Consider the following 17,714-nt stretch of genomic DNA (forward strand, 5'->3'; position numbering starts at 1 on the left):
CCGTTGACCAACGAACGGATATGTGCGTGAACGAATCAGTGAGTGATTTGCATTTCCGGTTCATCGCGAGAACGGATCAATGAGAGAACGAATCCTAACTTTCCCGACTTCCTGTTCGCGAACGAGTCAATGGGTGAACTGCCTTCCCGTGCATCAACGGATCAGTCCGTGAACGTGTTACGTCTCCTGCCATGAACTATGTAAGCCAGAATGTAGATTTACGATTTGCCGAGGAAAGAAAGAACCACTCACTGTAACACCACTTCTTTTATGCTTGTTTTCTCCAAGCTAACGGCTAACTTTATTGCAGAAAGGGATTCGCCGTTATGCAACGACGGGGAGATTATGCTTCTCTGAGTAATCTTTATTTTATAACACTTATAGTCGTTTTTAAATAACGTGTATGCGTATATAGGCCTAAATATTGTTATCCAATATATCTACTGCAATTTCACATTAGCTTGCTGGTTTGAAATTTACTTTATTATTATTATTATTATTATTATTTAATAAACATTTATGTTAAACCTTGTCTGGTGTTTTATTCCAGTGGTTCTCAAACTTTTTTCAGTGATGTACCCCCTTTGAAATATTTTTTCAGCCAAGTACCCCCTGACCAGCGCAACACATTTCTGGTCGAAAAGAAGGAGGTACAGGATTGTCCCATCAGTGTTTGGTTTATTAAAGTTAAACAAATTGTAGCAATGTACCTGACAGACACATTTATGTTTCAAACATTGCATATAGAAACAAAAACGCTAAACAGTAAACAGTGACCACCAAGAAGGCATAAACCCTTTCAAAACTCAAATACTGTATGCAGAACACTGCTAATTTATATTAATCTTCCTTGTAATAATCTCTTGCAAGTAAATAAAAATATACATAACTAAAAATGTGTTCACAAAAATAAATTAATTATAAATAAATGTCTTGTTTACAAAATAAATTGATAACTTAATAATAAATAAAGATTTGCTCATAAAAAAATAATAAACTTCACCTCTTTTGGGATAAAAAAAACCTTTTTTTTTCCTCTTAAAATTAAATTGTTGCATTGAACATTTGATTTTGATTTGACAAGCATTGAACAGTGTGGAAGCTTGAATGAGTCTTTTGCACTCATACTACATTTTAGTGAGAAACATGGAGCTATGGTGAACGTTTTTTTTTTTTGCTTTAGCTACGAGCAAAGAAACCGCATAAGAAGCCTTCAGGGCTTTGGCTGATGTAGTGGAGGCTTTTCGGATTGTGTCTTGGGATGACTTGAAGTCAGAAGGTTTCCTCCTGAAGAACTCCGGTGGCTTACCAACATGGCATCCGTGTTTTGTGGTGAGATGCCGCTGGAGATGTGCCGGCTTCATGCTAGCGTTGGCTAATTTCTACCCGCTAAAAAAAGCACAGCGCTTTGGGTGGGTTACAACTTGTGGATGTAAATCCCATCAAACAATAGTCTAGTTGGATTTTGTCCACAATTTAGGGAGTGCGCTATCTGCGCCTCACGGCAAAAGCCATTGCCAATCACCTGTTATGCAATTTACTCACTGCGTGCTCGTTTGATTTCTTCAGATTTAGGAAAATGCTAAGACACTGAAGCAGAAATTAGACTTGCACAGGTTGGTTGAGTTCAATCACAATTCTTGTTAAGAAACCTCTGTTTTCAGGAAAGTACAATACAGCGCTGGGCCTTTCGTGCGACCATGCTCCAGAGCAGAAAGTCTCCATTCAGAAAAGGCAACGTTCAAGGTTCTTTGCTCAGCTTATATTCAGTTGCACATGCCGGTGTGGGCTGAGTTTGATGGGTGATGAGTGTTAGGTTCAGAATCAGCAAAAGGATCAGCAGACAAAACCAGTGAGGCAGAATATTGAGTCTTTTCTCGCGAGGAGTGCATTCAGACTTACAGCAATCCGACTACACTAAAATCTGTTTACACTCCTCACTCTTTTTATTTGGAATGCCCTACCCACAATGTGAGACTAGCCCCTGATAGGTGGGGGGAAGCGTGGGCTTTGTCTCATGAGAGAAGAAACGAGATTCTATGTGAAACAAGAAGTCTCAGACAAGACACCATGAGAAAAGAGTGCAAGGACAAAATGCCATGTGCAGACATCAACAAAATAGATTGAGCTATCAACAACTTTCTTGGATTCCCAGAGGTGTAGAAGGTCAGGAAGCTCCAGACAGCATCGTTTGACTTGTTGTGGACTGGTGGACGTCTGCAAGGCGAAACAGCAAGCATTCTGTGCAATAACTTTATTAATAAGTACTCATTAGGGAATGCATGATAACATATATTTACAATTTATCTAACAATTAGTCTTTGGGGTGTGGCAAGTTCGCAGGAGAGTTTGATTCCATGGGTGTGGGTGCTGGTTCGGTGAGAGCTGGTTCCGTGGGGTTGAGTGCTGATTATGGGCGATTCGATGTGCGTGGGGGCTGTTGTTTTCCTTTCCGTCTTTCAGCCTTGACGATCATCTTTGCCCGGGTTCTTGGCTGTCTCCCTCTGGCACCTGCTGGTTTTATCTCCACGTGACCTTCCTGTAAACCATTCTTGCACATACATCCACTTCGCCCACTGTCGTACACCGCCCATTCATCATTCTTTCAATTTTGTCATTTTGTACGGAATTATGTGAGCTTTTGGCTGTGACATCATCAATTTATTAATGTTCCCTGACTATGCAAAGTTTGTACTCACCACTTACCATGTTTTTGTTTGTTTGTTCTTTTGATACTCCATGTACTTTGAAGGAATTGGGTCAAAATACAAAAAGTCCTGCCTAGCTACAAAAACAGATATGCTCAAACCTCATTGAATAAAGTACATAAGCAGACAAGTATATTCACATATTAAATCAATAAAAGAAACATTTGAAGCATATAATTATACCTACACACCAAATCAATAAAGAAGACATAACTAGACATTTTTGATAAGTGGTGATGAGAAAGGTTTTTACAACTTTATGATCTGATAGATATTTCTGAGCACTTTGAAATAACAAATGTCTTTTGATATATTGCCTAAATAGCTTAATGACCCTTAAGGAACTTTGTAATGCATGCCTGATGTTTTTCTCTAAATCATGGACACGGCCAGAGTCGCCTTGACCGTTCACTACTTGATTGTATCTTATGTTTTGACTAATGCTAGACGCCAGTTTTTGATTACTACTGAACGCTCTGCACAGAGGGAAATATTTTGCCTAACAAAGAAAGAATGAGGTACGACAGTGTATGTCCAAGATTGGAGAAGAATGTTCACAGGAAGGTCATGTGGAGATAAAACCAGCAGGTGCCAGAGGGAGCCAGCCAAGGACTCGGCCAAAGATGATCGCCAAGGCCGAAAGACGGGATGGAAGACAACAGTCCCCACACACACCGAATCACCCATAACCAGCACCTACTCCTACTCCCATGGCGAACTTGCCCCACCCCAAAGACTCATCACCCATCAATCTCGGCCCACAATGCTTAATATAAGCTGATCAAAGAACCTTGAACATTGCCTTTTCTGAATGGAGACTTTCCGCTCTTGAAGGGCCCAGCGCTGTATTGTACTTTCCTGAAAACAGAGCTGTCTGAACAAGAATTGTGATTGAACTCAACCAACCTGTGTAAGTCTAATTTGTGCTTCAGTGTCTTAGCATTTTCCTAAATCTGAAGAAATCAAACGAGCACGCAGTGAGTAAATTGGATAACAGGTGATTGGCAATGGCTTTTGCCGTGAGGCGCAGATAACGCGCTCCCTAAATTGTGGACAAAATCCAACAAATGGTGACCATTCGACGTGATTTATTCAGAAGGGAAAGTGCATGCTCCACAAAGGATTCTTCCTTCTCCGCTCTTGCTCAACAATATTGCAGTCCGATCGGCACAAAAGGTAAGGGCGAACCTTTTTTCTCTCTCCCAGTTCAGTAATATTGTGGAGTGAAAGCGGAATACAAAAATTAATAATTTCAGCTCTGTTTTCAGGAATGGTGGTTGTATAGAAGTGTGTGTTTGTGTGGAACTTGGTAAAAGTGATTTGTGGAAAAAATTAAAAAATACAAAAACAGGTGAAGGCGTCGCTGATATAGCAGGACGGATGCCGAGCGACTGCAATAGTGTGACCTTAGAACATTATAGGGCTGTCTAAGGTGACGGACATCTGGGATGTCCGAGTCGTGGTGAATTAAGAGAAAGGTGGGGAGGACTTTGTCTGATCAGCAAAGGGCGTTCACACCGCTGGAACTTGTGGGATGCCAGTGACTAGCATATGGGCACCTGAGTGGCCTCAATAGTAGACACTTAGGAACTTATACTGTTGCCTAAGGTTGGGGTCGATTGGATCGGCCAGGCCACCAATACGAGTCGGGGACTCGTAAAAAAATAATAATTTTTTTTTAAAAAATGGTGAAGGCATCGCTGATATAGCAGGACGGATGCCTGGCGACCTCAATAGTGCGACCTTAAAGACTTATATTGTTGTCTAGGGCAAAGGGTAACTGGGTTAACCAGGTCGCTACATAATTGTTGAAGTGTGTCTATGATGATATTGTGTGGAAAGCAGGCTTGGCTGTCAGATGGGACAGCGGCGCAGCTGGAAGAAGTGAGTGATTAGTTGTGGTGCTGTTCATGGGATGGAAGTGATGATTTGTGGTTCATGAAGAACAATATGTTGATTTGTATAAAATTGTTGATTTTATTTTTATTTTGCATGAGAAATGGAGTCAGAAAAATGGCTTAACAAGAATTTGATAAAGAATGTATATTTAATTAGCATAAAGGTTATATCCCATTGTGTGGTGGGGTTAAACTGTAACCATTTTTGTTTTCAAAAGGGTGCGGCTCTAAAGTTTGGGCCAAACGGTCAGGTGGGCACAAATGCATATTTTGGACAGAGGTGGGGGGTTGCATTGTGCGACGTGGTGGTGGCGAGGCTCTCCGCACTTTATTTTGTTTATTGTTAAGGTGTTCCTTGTTATTCTCTTATCCCCTGCATTGTAAATGTCTTCTTTATGCAGATAGGTTAACAGGCAAGAATTTAGCGAGGAGATAATTGATCAATTGATGGGGGTTAATAATTGTCCAAATCCTAGTCACATGTTTTGAGGGACCACAGCAACAACATTATATTTAATTTGCAGGCCATTATTTCGTATGTGATGCAGTGTCTAGATAAATAGACTGTTTTATCAAAAATGTGAGAGTGAAGGAGGAGGTTTGATTTGTAATCTGGCATTTGGGTGCCACTTTTAAGAGTCTGTGCAGGAGCATAGATTGTTTTTGTTTGTTTTTAAAGATATATTTAACAGTTTATCTCGGTGCAGTAAGGATATAGCAATTTTGAAAGACTTAAAATTAAAAGCAAAACTACATTTTAATTCTGACACATGCCAGCTAACATGAGGATGGGAAATGAATAAATACTAGCTCAAATGTGGCATGTGTTTTAAATTGGGCGATAAGACATTCACTTTCAAGCACTATCATTTAGCGCTGCTGACAACAATAACTTATGAGATGGTGTGTGGAGTTTGCATGTTCTCCCCGGGCCCGCGTGGGTTTTCTCCGGGCACTCCGGTTTCCTCCCACATTCCAAAAACATGCTTGGTAGGCTGATTGAAGACTCCAAATTGTCCCTAGGTGTGAGTGTGAGTGCGATTGGTTGTCTGTCTCTGTGTGCCCTGCGATTGGCTGGCAACCAGTTCAGGGTGTCCCCCGCCGACTGCCCGATGACGGCTGGGATAGGCTCCAGCACGCCCGCGACCCCCGTGGGGACTAAGCGGTTCAGAAAATGGATGGATGGATGGTAAACCAAGGAGGAGTGTCAGAGTTGGAACACAGGCGCTGTATGACCTATAGATTGAACAATAACATTCACCGCATATACAACCATGTTGGTAGATTGTTAAATTACATTACAGTTTATTACAAAGGATTTCGGAACTTTATTTGATGATAAATGTTAGGGTTTTCAGGTTAGTTTGATCCTATGATTATGTTGGAATGTAACCTGTAATAATTAAACTCGCTTGTCCTGTCTTAACAAAAGTAGTAGAACAAAGTGCTAAGATCTTTTGAACTGATTGACTAGCTGCAGAGGAAGCAATCAAAGTTGTTTTGTTCACACAACATCGTGAAGGACCCCCTGCTGTGCTTTGATCAGACAGGGGCTTCGGCCATTTGTCTACTCTGACCCCCACTCTCAACCCCCACTCTGTTTCTCTCAATAAAAATGCTCCTGCAAGAGGCCTGAGTCAGACCTCCATTCGATCATCGCTGCACGCACAGCGACGAATGGACTCTCCACCTGCAGGTGTCCAAAAGGACTTACTTGTCTCCCGTGTGGTTCTTGCAAAATAAGTTGGAGTGAGCAAATCTCTAACAATAAACACTGGAACGAGGATTTTAGCCGGGTAGGGTGGATGGATTACTCAAAAAAAAAAAAAGCATTTGATAAGGGCGGCTTGATAGTAAGATGATGAGTGTGCGCAACTGATAGGATACAAAATGTTAATAGGAAGATTTGGGGTGTAAGGAACAAATACTACACAGGAAGACTGATAGTTTTGTGAAATTTGTGTCCCAGTGTGTTCTGCCCTAGCGCGTGGCACAAGTCCTGAACTGAGTCCTTGTACTCTACTGGCTGCCTCAAAATCAACAGAGGACTGTCCCTGGTCACGAGACACCTTTGACCTTTGGGAGAACAACAGGAACTATTATCATGCTTGAAGGGGGCAAGCACGGCTCTTCACAGGACAAGAACCATACCATACAGTTGGTGGAATACACACAGTTGCAGATCAAAAAGAAAATGGACTGAAAGAACAAAGACAAGATGGACGCATTTGAGAATGGCAGACGGTCCAGCCCTGAATCATCATCATGAGAATCTAAGAGGAGAGGCTGCTAAAGACTTGCACGAGTCACATGAAGTCAAACTGGACACATTGTTAAAGACTGCTGAAGCATTACAAAGTTGGTGGAGTGTGGGACAAAAGGGATGGAAGTGTGTTTGGGTGCTGGGGCAGACATTACTGAGGAGTTTTGATAAAAGAGGGAATAATAAGGCTGCTTATTGACACTGAAACGGGAATAAAAAACAAAATACATAGATATGGACAGTGAAGCTGCACTAATAATAAGTCATGCGTGTTCAGAAACTTTGCAAAGTGGACATTGATCGATAGAAATTAAATCATTTGAATCATACATTTTTATATGTAACATAGCATTTTGACGACATGATTAATCTAATTGAAATAATGAGATTTTATAATTGGACCAGTGAAAATTTGGATTCGGGCAACAGAAGGCTGAATTGCTAAACTTAATTGACCTTTATCAAAACGACAGAATTTAATTACACATCAATTGCGACTGATTTCTAGGACGCATATTTGAGCTTGAAGGGGTGAGGGGCCATAAGAAAGTTGGAATTCTGGATAGTCAGCAAAATAGTAATACAGGGCACGACTTAATTAAAAAAGAATACAGTAGGGCTTTAAATAACAAATACATTGACATGACCCTTGCGACAATTGATTTAAATGGCAATTTATGATAGGCACTTGGGGTTAGGATTAACAATCCATCCATCCATCCATTACTGGTGCGGCTTGTCTTTACGAGGGCCACGGAGGATTAACAATAATAACTAGAATTATTAATTTCTGTACAAATTGCGTGTGAAGGCGAAGAGGCTGAATAAAAATTCGGGGAATGCTACAAGATTATGTTTAAATTTGGAATGTGTTGAATTGGTCAGAAAATTGATAAAAATACAGAAAGAATTTTGTAAAATTAGGCATGAATTTTAAAGTTGAAAATTTGAAATTTTTCACAAGTGGGTAGTTTTGGAATAGGTAGGCATACAATGAACAGTTAAAAAAATAATTTCAATGGGTTGAGTCAGTTGAAAAAAAAAAAAAAAAGGAAACTAGAAGAAATTAGAAGGGAAAAAATGAAATTTTGCAAAATTTTACCGCAATGTTTGTCACGTCTCGTCCCCAACTGCTCCACTATGTGTCTGTTGTCTTGGTTTCTGTCTGTGTGCTCGCCCCTCCCCTCCTGTGTGCCCATGATCAGTGTGATTGTTCCCACCTGCCTCTCGTTACCTGTCGTGTATAAAAGTCCTGTCTGCCCCTCACTCCCTGTCGGATCATTGGTTGCTGTTGTTCGGTGTTGTCGTACTGTCTTGATGCCGTCATGTCCTGCTGTCTTCTTGTTTCACGTCCCGGTCAGTCAAGTTATTGTTTGTTAAGTCATGTCAGTTTGCCTTTTGAGTTGCTTCAATAAACCCTGGTCCAAGCTGCACTTGGTCGTCCTGCTCCATGCTCCACCCGACCGTGACAGAATGATCCGACCACTACAACGACCAGCGCTTGGACCCCCCTCCACCACCAGCTTCCACTGCGATGCCCGATCCACGTCTGAGCAGGTTCCATCGCCGTGGGCTCCACAGCTGCCGTCGAACTTGCTCCCGCGACTCCGAACCCGCGGCCGCCATCGGAGTGCTTCTGGCGCCAGCGGCTTTGCGGCCGCGATCGGACTCTGGTGCCGTGACGCCGGACCCACGGCCGCCGTTGGAGTGCCTCCCGGCGTCATCAGACTCACGGCCGCCATCGGGCTCCACCCCAGCGTCGCAGGACACGCGAACGTCAGCAGACATCCAAGCCAGCTGCGTCGGACCCGCGATCGTCCCTGGCTCCACTCCCACTGCTGCGGTGCGTGATGGCTCTTGCTGCCGCGCACAGCCCCGCCTTCCGAATGCCACCGATCGCGGTACGGACTGTCAGAGTTGCCGCCGATCGAGGTACAGACTTCCAGAATCGCCGCCAATTACTGTACGGACTTCCAGAGTCGCCATCCGAATGCGTTCTATGTTTGGGTTGCCGCCCGAGAGCGGTTCATGTTTGTGTTTCCGCCGATTGCGGTTCTGTCCCCAAGTCGCCGCCCGAGCGCGGTTCAGTTCCCCAAGTCGCCGCCCGAGCGCGGTTCTGTTCCCCAAGTCGCCGCCCGAGCGCGGTTCTGTTCCCCGAAGTCGCCGCCCGAGCGCGGTTCTGTTCCCCGAAGTCGCCGCCCGAGCGCGGTTCTGTCCCCGAAGTTGCCGCCCGAGTGTGGTTCTGTCCCCGAAGTCGCCGCCCGAGTGCGGTTCTGTCCCCGAAGTCGCCGCCCGAGTGCGGTTCTGTCCCCCAAGTCGCCGCCCGAGCGCGGTTCTGTTCCCCAAGTCGCCGCCCGAGCGCGGTTCTGTCCCCGAAGTCGCCGCCCGAACGCGGTTCTGGTCCCCGAAGTCGCCGCCCGAGCGCGGTTCTGTCCCCGAAGTCGCCGCCCGAGTGCGGTTCTGTCCCCGCAGTCGCCGCCCGAGTGCAGTTTTGTCCCCGAAGTCGCGGCCAGAGTGCGGTTCGGTTCCCCAAGTCGCCGCCCAGAGTGCGGTTCGGTTCCCCAAGTCGCCGCCCAGAGTGCGGTTCGGTTCCCCAAGTCGCCGCCCGAGTGCGGTTCGGTTCCCCAAGTCGCCGCCCGAGTGCGGTTCGGTTCCCCAAGTCGCCGCCCGAGTGCGGTTCGGTTCCCCAAGTCGCCGCCCGAGTGCGGTTCGGTTCCCCAAGTCGCCGCCCGAGTGCGGTTCGGTTCCCCAAGTCGCCGCCCGAGTGCGGTTCGGTTCCCCAAGTCGCCGCCCGAGTGCGGTTCGGTTCCCCAAGTCGCCGCCCGAGTGCGGTTCGGTTCCCCAAGTCGCCGCCCGAGTGCGGTTTGGTTCCCCTAGTTTGTTTTTTTTGGGACGTCGGGAGCCGTCCCTTGTGGGGGGGGTTCTGTCACGTCTCGTCCCCAACTGCTCCACTATGTGTCTGTTGTCTTGGTTTCTGTCTGTGTGCTCGCCCCTCCCCTCCTGTGTGCCCATGATCAGTGTGATTGTTCCCACCTGCCTCTCGTTACCTGTCGTGTATAAAAGTCCTGTCTGCCCCTCACTCCCTGTCGGATCATTGGTTGCTGTCGTTCGGTGTTGTCGTACTGTCTTGATGCCGTCATGTCCTGCTGTCTTCTTGTTTCACGTCCCGGTCAGTCAAGTTATTGTTTGTTAAGTCATGTCAGTTTGCCTTTTGAGTTGCTTCAATAAACCCTGGTCCAAGCTGCACTTGGTCGTCCTGCTCCATGCTCCACCCGACCGTGACAGAATGATCCGACCACTACAACGACCAGCGCTTGGACCCCCCTCCACCACCAGCTTCCACTGCGATGCCCGATCCACGTCTGAGCAGGTTCCATCGCCGTGGGCTCCACAGCTGCCGTCGAACTTGCTCCCGCGACTCCGAACCCGCGGCCGCCATCGGAGTGCTTCTGGCGCCAGCGGCTTTGCGGCCGCGATCGGACTCTGGTGCCGTGACGCCGGACCCACGGCCGCCGTTGGAGTGCCTCCCGGCGTCATCAGACTCACGGCCGCCATCGGGCTCCACCCCAGCGTCGCAGGACCCGCGAACGTCAGCAGACATCCAAGCCAGCTGCGTCGGACCCGCGATCGTCCCTGGCTCCACTCCCACTGCTGCGGTGCGTGATGGCTCTTGCCGCCGCGCACAGCCCCGCCTTCCGAATGCCACCGATCGCGGTACGGACTGTCAGAGTTGCCGCCGATCGAGGTACAGACTTCCAGAATCGCCGCCAATTACTGTACGGACTTCCAGAGTCGCCATCCGAATGCGTTCTATGTTTGGGTTGCCGCCCGAGAGCGGTTCATGTTTGTGTTTCCGCCGATTGCGGTTCTGTCCCCAAGTCGCCGCCCGAGCGCGGTTCAGTTCCCCAAGTCGCCGCCCGAGCGCGGTTCTGTTCCCCAAGTCGCCGCCCGAGCGCGGTTCTGATCCCCGAAGTCGCCGCCCGAGCGCGGTTCTGTTCCCCGAAGTCGCCGCCCGAGCGCGGTTCTGTCCCCGAAGTTGCCGCCCGAGTGTGGTTCTGTCCCCGAAGTCGCCGCCCGAGTGCGGTTCTGTCCCCGAAGTCGCCGCCCGAGTGCGGTTCTGTCCCCCAAGTCGCCGCCCGAGCGCGGTTCTGTTCCCCAAGTCGCCGCCCGAGCGCGGTTCTGTCCCCGAAGTCGCCACCCGAACGCGGTTCTGGTCCCCGAAGTCGCCGCCCGAGCGCGGTTCTGTCCCCGAAGTCGCCGCCCGAGTGCGGTTCTGTCCCCGCAGTCGCCGCCCGAGTGCAGTTTTGTCCCCGAAGTCGCGGCCAGAGTGCGGTTCGGTTCCCCAAGTCGCCGCCCAGAGTGCGGTTCGGTTCCCCAAGTCGCCGCCCAGAGTGCGGTTCGGTTCCCCAAGTCGCCGCCCGAGTGCGGTTCGGTTCCCCAAGTCGCCGCCCGAGTGCGGTTCGGTTCCCCAAGTCGCCGCCCGAGTGCGGTTCGGTTCCCCAAGTCGCCGCCCGAGTGCGGTTCGGTTCCCCAAGTCGCCGCCCGAGTGCGGTTCGGTTCCCCAAGTCGCCGCCCGAGTGCGGTTCGGTTCCCCAAGTCGCCGCCCGAGTGCGGTTCGGTTCCCCAAGTCGCCGCCCGAGTGCGGTTTGGTTCCCCAAGTCGCCGCCAAGTGTGGTTCGGTTCCCCAAGTCGCCGCCCGAGTGCGGTTCGGTTCCCCAAGTCGCCGCCTGAGTGCGGTTCGGTTCCCCAAGTCGCCGCCCGAGTGCGGTTCGGTTCCCCAAGTCGCCGCCCGAGTGCGGTTTGGTTCCCCTAGTTTGTTTTTTTTGGGACGTCGGGAGCCGTCCCTTGTGGGGGGGGTTCTGTCACGTCTCGTCCCCAACTGCTCCACTATGTGTCTGTTGTCTTGGTTTCTGTCTGTGTGCTCGCCCCTCCCCTCCTGTGTGCCCATGATCAGTGTGATTGTTCCCACCTGCCTCTTGTTACGTGTCGTGTATAAAAGTCCTGTCTGCCCCTCACTCCCTGTCGGATCATTGGTTGCTGTCGTTCGGTGTTGTCGTACTGTCTTGATGCCGTCATGTCCTGCTGTCTTCTTGTTTCACGTCCCGGTCAGTCAAGTTATTGTTTGTTAAGTCATGTCAGTTTGCCTTTTGAGTTGCTTCAATAAACCCTGGTCCAAGCTGCACTTGGTCGTCCTGCTCCATGCTCCACCCGACCGTGACAATGTTAAAAGTAAAAATGTGAAATTTGAATCTAGGAAGTGAAAGAAGATGAATGGAAGGTATTGTGTGGAAGTGGATAAGGGATATTGGAGGTGCCATGAAGAATGGATGGTGAAATATTGGATTGGGGTTTCTGAATTTCTTGGGGACCATGAATGGTTAGAATATTTTGCATGGGTATGTGGAGTGTGTTGGGAGTGGAATGAAGTGAATCAGATGGGTTACGTGGAAGTGGTTAAGCTATGGATAAATAAATAAATAAATAAATAAATAAATAAAAAGAGGCAGAAGAAGTTGAATAATAAAGTCAAGGCAAGTTAAGTTTATTTATATAGCCCACAAGCAAGTCTCAAAAGGCTTCAAATGTACAAAAATTGCCAATTTAAAGTACAGGAACAATAAGTGTGAGGGCCACAATGATGATCATGACAGCAAAAATATTTCTAATTGGTTTTGATAGGTACAAAGGGGGAACATGGAAGAAGGTTTTCAAAATGTGTGATATAGCGTGACTCCATTATCAAGAGTAAGTATTTCTTTTTAATTCTAAGAATTGGCATCAACAAAAATGAGAACGATAATCCAAGGTGATAGTGTAAGTGGCAGGAGGAAGCTGTGTATATTTTTTAAACATTATTTTCAGTATCATTATTTCTTAGGAGGGTCAGTAATGCTTGTGAGGAGAAGAATGAAGGAACAAGGTAACAGTAAAAGGGAGTGCTCTAAAAATTTTTTGGTTCTTTGCCAGAGGTAGTTATTTGGAGGGATGAATTTAAACTGAAAGCAAAATGGAACTGTTTAGTGGAAGAAATATGGGAAGGTGGAAATATTGAAGTTACACCTCAACACAAAGTGTCAAATAGTCTAAGTGTGAGATGTGAGCAAACTAAATGGGGAGTTAAATCATGTTCCAGTATTATGCATATTGGCAAACGATGTGAGGACAGGAGACCAGAGGAGACCAGACAATTAGATATTAATTTTGGATTTAAAATTAAAAAAGGGACATTTTAATTGAGGAGAAAATTTTGCGTAGGGAGGGTCCATTTTACAATTTAATATTGTATGTTGTATGTGTGTGTTGTGGGATGAGAGTTTGTCTGTAATGCTGTATGAATGTCAAGTCTGTACTTGTGATGTGGTGTTTGTGTATTGTGAATGGTTAACATGATTCAAGGTTGGGGTGATGTGATCACAGCAGAGGATAACATTCCTCTCACCTGAAAAATATAGATACACTACAGATTTGAAAAAGCAAATTTGATCAGGGCTAATTTTGGACTAAATATGGGTTTAGGATTACTCTGGGGCACCATTGACAACAAAGTACTTCAATGGAGAAGGCCCATTTCAAGATTATGACCAGACGTGACTATACCAGCATTGACAATCAAGACTCTGAGCCAAGACAGTGTATGACAACAACTCTGGACTTACCTGACAGTGTGACGAAATGTATGTGACGGAATTTGTGATGACTTGCTTTGTTTTGATGTTTTACCTAATTGTATTGCAGCCTCTAACAGCAACCCAGGGAGCAGATTGTGCTTTATTTGTTAAACTTGCATTTACTTTGCAGGTTGTCAACTGCAGTCTTGGAGAATTTTGTGTCATGTCTGTGAACATGCATTAACAACTAACCCCTTACTTTTCATAATGAGTTTGTAAATGTGATCGTTTTCATGACAGGCTCGGCAGGCTCCAATTTTCAATTTCATACGTTTGACATGCGCCCGTGTGTGGATTATTTTTTATCATTATGAATTTCATTTTTTTGGTATTATGGATGTTTATTGTACGGAGAGCTGCATGCACAGCGACAGGTGGGTGGTGGCTTTTGTTCATACAGCCATGTGAGATGCTCCCAGTCGAGTTTCAGGGACTGAGAATTGGTGATTCCAGGCCAGGATGGCATCTGGAGGTACACCGAAGTCCAGCTGGCGATGGGTATATCACCATGGACATTGTTATTTTTACTTTTTAACCATTGTGACACATTTTTTAGAATGTGTCAAATGGGGGAGGTGGAAGAAAAAAAAAAAAAAAAACAAAGGGGGGAATTGTGAGATTTTAAGTGTTTTCAGATTTGATGGTCTTTATGTCTTCAATATGATGGACGGAGGAGAAGAAGCAGCTCGACAGAAATGAAGTGAATGGGAGACAACATCATGAGATGGAGCCGAAGCCTGGTAACAAGTGTGAAGAGTTTCAAAATAGCTAGTAAAAAATTAGAACAATAACATACAGACTCCAAACAAATTGGGAACAGGCGGATTATGAACGTTAAAGTTTGAATAACACATTATTCACGTGATTCATTTGCAGGATAAACAATGGAAGGGATTGATAAACTGAACACATTTAAGATGATTGCGGAAGTATTATGTCGAAAACAAATAGATTCAACAAGTTTTTTCCCTATAAAATGGTGCCGTTTGGGTTTGAAGTACATAGTCGGTTCAAAGGAGGAAAAGCATGATTTAAGATACGTGATTGATCAATGAGAAGGCTATCCCTTGTACCAGGGGTGTCAAACTCATTTGTTCACGGGCCGCAGTGTAGTCATAGATTCTTTCGAAGGACCGGTATGACTGTCATACCCAAATAAATGTGTGAGCACCTCATATTATATGGAGTAAAAGCTACAAAATAAACTGACAAGTAACTCGCTTTCAAATCAGACAAATAAAAACTGGTCTAATATTTAAAAATAAAATATTATTAAAAGTGAAGACAATTTGCAATTCGAGTAATGACACATGAATATGAAGCACAATTTCTCTTCGCGGGCCGCATAAAATCATGTGGCGGGCTGCATCTGGCCCCCAGGCCTTGAGTTTGACACCTGTGCCTTATACAAAGGTGAAGTAGGATTAGAATTTGATAAAACAGATATGGACATCCACATATTCCATTAGAGTTTAAATTGCTTGCAATACAATTACAAATTAGTTAACACCTGTGTGATTGATTGATTGATTGATTGATTGATTGATTGATTGATTGATTCATTGAGTGATTCATTGAGTGATTCATTGAGTGATTCATTGAGTGAAAAATATACAAAAAGTCCTGCCTAGCTATAAAAACAGATATGCTCAAACCTCATTGAATAAAGTACATAAGCAGATAAGTATATTCACATATTAAATAAATGTTGGAATAATTTTAAGTGAAGCTTTGGCCTGCCAGACCTGGAGGCCTCGCCTTTACGAGTTTATCTTTCCTTTTATCTAGGTTCTTCCTTTTTAGTGATAGGGATGTCTTTTGATCCCTGTCAGCCATTTGTATCCTTCCTGTCCTTATGTTGTCTGTGTGTTTTGGTTCCCGCAAGAGGCCTTCACTAACAATGAGCAGAGCTTATTTGCATAGGTGACATGTTCTTTGTTTGATTCACAGGAACTTCATTCCTTTTCATTTAGATGTAGGTTTGGTTCATAGATTGTAGTTTATCAGACCTGTTTTTCTTTGTTAAGGGTTACATACAGTTAGAAGTAGTTGCATAAAAGTTATCCCATATTTACTCAATGTTTGTTTAAGGAACTGCATACCGGTTACCTCACATTTGTTTAATGTGTGTTGAAATGTTTAGGACAAGTTACTTATTATTATTATGTGTTAATTACCAAGTAGATAAAGTTAGCAAAGGTCTAGTTGCATTTGTTCCACAGCAAAGCGGCAATCAACGTGCTTCAGGGTATTTGACCCCGGTCGAGGAAGAGTCAGCCAACTGTGAGGGAGGACAGCTGGGGACGGCCTCTGCGGGGGGTCACGAGCCAACAACGAAGTGCTAATTCACACCACACTACATTCTTTTGCTAATCAGCGTTGCTACAGACACAATCCCCCCTCCCTTTAGTGTAGCAACGCCTCTGTAACCAGGGCAACCATAACATTAAAAAGAGGGGCACGTGGAGTAAGGACTCAGAACTGATGGCGGTTGTAACTGAGATTGCTTTCTCTATCGTTCTCCTCGCGAGTAAACCTGTTCTGGTTGTCTTCTCCTCTTCATTCCAGCGAGTGATTTAATGTCTAATCGTATTTAGACCCAACAATGAATAAAAGAAACATTTTAAGCATATAATTATACCTACACACCAAATCAATAAAGAAGACATAACTAGACATTTTTGATAAGTGGTGATGAGAAAGGTTTTTATAACGTTATGATCTGATATATATTTCTGAGCACTTTGAAATAACAAATGACTTTTGATATATTGCCTAAATAGCTTAATGACCCTTAAGGAACTGTGTAATGCATGCCTGATGTTTTTTCTCTAAATCATGGACACGGCCAGAGTCGTCTTGACCGTTCAGTACTTGATTGTATCTTATGTTTTGACTAATGCTAGACGCCAGTTTTTGATTACTACTGAACGCTCTGCACAGAGGGAAATATTTTGCCTAACAAAAAAAGAATGAGGTACGATAGTGTATGTCCAAGATTGGAGAATGTTCACAGGAAGGTCACGTGGAGATAAAACCAGCAGGTGCCAGAGGGAGCCAGCCAAGGACTCGGACAAAGATGATCGCCCAGGCCGAAAGACAGGATGGAAGACAACAGCCCCCACACACACCGAATCGCCCATAACCAGCACCCACTCCCATGGCGAACTTGCCCCACCCCAAAGACTCATCACCCATCAAACTCGGCCCACACTGGCATGTGCAGCTGATATAAGCTAACCAAAGAACCTTGAACGTTGCCTTTTCTGAATGGAGACTTTCCGCTCTTGAAGGGCCCAGCGCTGTATTGTACTTTCCTGAAAACAGAGCTGTCTGAACAAGAATTGTGATTGAACTCAACCAACCTGTGTAAGTCTAATTTGTGCTTCAGTGTCTTAGCATTTTCCTAAATCTGAAGAAATCAAACGAGCACGCAGTAAATTGGATAACAGGTGATTGGCAATAGCTTTTGCCGTGAGGCGCAGATAACGCGCTCCCTAAATTGTGGACAAAATCCAACAATAGTTTTATGTCGTAAAAAATATCAACACCATTTAAAAACTGGATTTTCTGTATTCATTGGCTATCATTGTGTGGCTTCTATATTGGTTTGATGATCTTAACGTGGGGGAAAATTAAAAAAAAAAAAAAAAAGAGAAAGGGCCAAAACCTTTTACTGGTACTGTAGATAAACTTTTGCCTTCATCTGAATCTGCATTTATATTCCTCTCAGAGTTTCTTTTTCTGTTCGCCAGAACCCACACTTGTGTATCCTCTTTTGTAACACTATCTGGATAAAAGAAAATCTTTTCTAATCACATAAAGTAAATCTGCCTGTCCCTGGTTTGCTCTTGGTTCCTCCTTCCCACACCGAACCGCAATACATTTTCCCTTTAGCAGTTAGTACCTCAAAGGTAATAAAGAGCATCCGAGTCAAAGTAAAAAGAAAAACACTGCTAATACAAGAATAAAGTTATAAGATGAGAAAAGGTTATAATATTGTGAGTATTGTAATTTCAACTAGTGAGACAAGCACCTCTCTGCCCATCTGCTTACCACCATACAGTACTGTATCAGGTAATATTTAAAAAAAAATTAAAAGCACTGTTAGTTGATGATCAAACACCCCAACAAAAGCGATTATATTAGTACTTGTACCTCTTTGACAGGGACAATA

This window comes from Syngnathus scovelli, chromosome 13, assembly GCF_024217435.2.
Source record: "Syngnathus scovelli strain Florida chromosome 13, RoL_Ssco_1.2, whole genome shotgun sequence".
NCBI lineage: Eukaryota > Metazoa > Chordata > Actinopteri > Syngnathiformes > Syngnathidae > Syngnathus > Syngnathus scovelli.